The following is a 2,835-nucleotide window of genomic DNA, read 5'->3' as shown; positions in this document are numbered from 1 at the left end:
CAGGCTCTGACCTAGCACCTGTGGAATGTTCCGACAGCAAAAGGCACAGGATAAGGAGTGACAGGAAATGTTTCTATTATATCTGTGCGTGCATTCAAACATTTGCGTTTAGGAGTCACTCTTTTTCTCAGAGCAGCAGCTGTGCCAAGGAGGTAGTGGGGTTTCTGCAGCATCCCGAGGCAGTCACAGCACACAGCTGCTGCACGCTGCGGCCCTGAGCTGCTTCCAGTCACTCCTCTGCACCTTATCCTGGTTCAGAAGTAAACACTAACTCCTTTCCAAAAACTTACCATGTTGTTTCCTGTTTGGGGACTGCAGATTCATCTCACAGAAAGCAGTCAAAAATTAGATTGCAACCTATGTAGCACAGGAGTTTGAAAACAAAGCCTCATCTTTCTGCTCTGCCTCTATGATCTCAGCTGAGAGCAGCCTCCTACCAGCTGCATAGATCACGTTGCTGTTATCTGTTTGACTCTTTGTTTACCTCAACCATCAGCATTAGACCCAGTTTATTAAATCTGGGTTTCCAGCATACCTGGAGAGCCATAACAGGGCCACACAGCAAGAGCATAAGGATGCAGGAAAGTCATGCTATCCTCGTGACATGTTCCCAGCATTAGTCAGGACTCTGCACGTCCCTGCACTAACATTTTCTCTCACATCCTTGCTATGTTCAAACAGATGCAGCAGTTTCAAAGTCAGTGTCTGTCCCAACGCAGGTGCTGCCTCTTGCAGTAACTTGACAATTATACTGATAGCTTTGTAATTACATCCTGTTAAGCAATACCTGCTCTGTTTCATTTTTTTTTTAGCCTCCCCTATGTAAAAATATTATTTGAAACAGTTTACACAAATACTTCTGGGGAATAGAACTATCAAGTTCATTTCATATCAAGAACTATCAATTTCCATGGGATGAGAGCATCTATTGAGCTCTCTGAATGGGCTGCACTGTGAATGCTCCGTGCTCTGAGCTCATCGCCTTCTGCTCCTTCCCGATCCCATTCCTCCACTGCCTGTAAAGTTCCCTCTGGATGTAACCAAACAACAAACAAACAGCAACATATGCTGCCATGCAGAAGTCTATTACATGATACTAGCATCTGGAAAATCCTCCAGAGAAGCAGTTTCCAACACAAGCAATAGCAATACGTAACTGTTAAAACATACCTGGCACCTTCAGTGCCTAACAAGATTATAACTAAGCAACATCAGTAATGATAGCCCCCACCAGATTGAATATCCCAAATGTAGCCATCTCAAGATACACGATATTCCAAAGTGTTCCAAAAGAAAGCTTGGAACCCATTAACCTTAGCAGAAGGAATCTCAACAATATCTTGACAAAAAAAAGGACAGTAAGCAGTATAACCTGGGAAGTTACAGTCACAGAATCATACAATCGCAGAATGGCTGAGGTTGGAAGGAACTTCACAGCCCATCCAGCCCCAACTCCCTGCTAAGGGCTGGGTGCCCTCAGCCAGCTCAGGCTGCCCAGGGCCCATCCATCTCAGCCCTGACAATCTCCAGGGATGGGGCACCCACACTTCTCTGGGCAGCCTGTCCCAGAGCCTCACCACACTCTTGAGTAAAGAATTACTTCCTAACAACTAACCTAAATGTCCCCTCTGTAAGTTTAAAGCCATTTCCCCTCATCCTACTGATATCTGCTTGTGTAAAAACTCAGTCCCGCTTTGCTTATAAAGCTCCCTTCAAGTACTGGAAGTCCCTATATGAGAACTCCATCTTAAACACTGCTGAGGTTTGAAACATTTCATTATTAAGTTAACTATGTTATCCATAAGAATTAAATCGGCACATGAGGAGAAAAAAAGGCTATTTCTGAAGAACACACTGTCACACTGACCCATTTTGAACATGTGTTTAAAGGCAGCCCAATAAGCTCCAGAAACCAACAAGGACCATTTGCAAACTACGTCTCAGTGGGCCACAACTCTGCCTACCTCGGGCAGTTCCCTGGAGCAGGAAGGCCCTGCTGCTGCCTGCAGTGCAATGGCACGAGATGACAGTGGTAGGTGGGGCCAGCAGCACGCAATGGGCTGGGAAGGTCCCCCAGCACAGCTCAGCCCCATGGAAATAAGGACATGCACTGCCCAGTGCACACACTGGGTACCGAGAGCACAGTGTACAGCAAAGTACTGCAGAGGGGTAGGTAGGTCTTACCATAAAGAGACAGAATCTCTATTAGAAAGAAGATTTACGTGAGATTATTTTTCATCATTACTGTGAAATCTGATTCATTTTGATTCAGAAATCGTGACAAAAGCGACACTTGCAATTTCCTGCGCACTTAATTCCGCGCATATTTTCTTTTAGCTCACTAAAAGTTCACTGATATAAAACAAGAAGTCTTTCGAAAACTATTCGCAGTCAACTGCTGCGTTTCCTTTCCTCCATCTCTCCTTGATTTCCACCGCGGCCGCTCGGAGCGGCGTCGGAACTCCGCGTCCCCCACGCACGGACCGGCGCTGCCCGCACACACCGCCGCCACCCGCGCTCCAGTTCTGCAGTCTCATCTCAACTTTTCCTTCTATTTCTCCTAGCCCAGCAGCGCAGCGCTGTCACGCGGGTGAACGAGCTGCGTGCGGGAAAGAGCTACGGGAACGAGCCTCAGCGCTGCCGCCGAACGCTGGAAGAAGGACGGGCAGCGGTGACAGGACAAAATTCAGCCGAGTGCTCCATAAGGTGAATCACGCCGCCGAGGGGTAACGGAGACGCGGCGGATGCTGAAATCCAGCGGCGCTCCTCGCGGCGCCCCGAGCACGGCGCAAGGTGCCGCTCGTGCCGGAGGGGAACCGCTTCGCCACGCGGCGG

The sequence above is a fragment of the Meleagris gallopavo genome, chromosome 4 (assembly GCF_000146605.3).
Source record: "Meleagris gallopavo isolate NT-WF06-2002-E0010 breed Aviagen turkey brand Nicholas breeding stock chromosome 4, Turkey_5.1, whole genome shotgun sequence".
In the NCBI taxonomy this organism is placed as follows: domain Eukaryota; kingdom Metazoa; phylum Chordata; class Aves; order Galliformes; family Phasianidae; genus Meleagris; species Meleagris gallopavo.
This window is presented reverse-complemented; position numbering follows the sequence as displayed.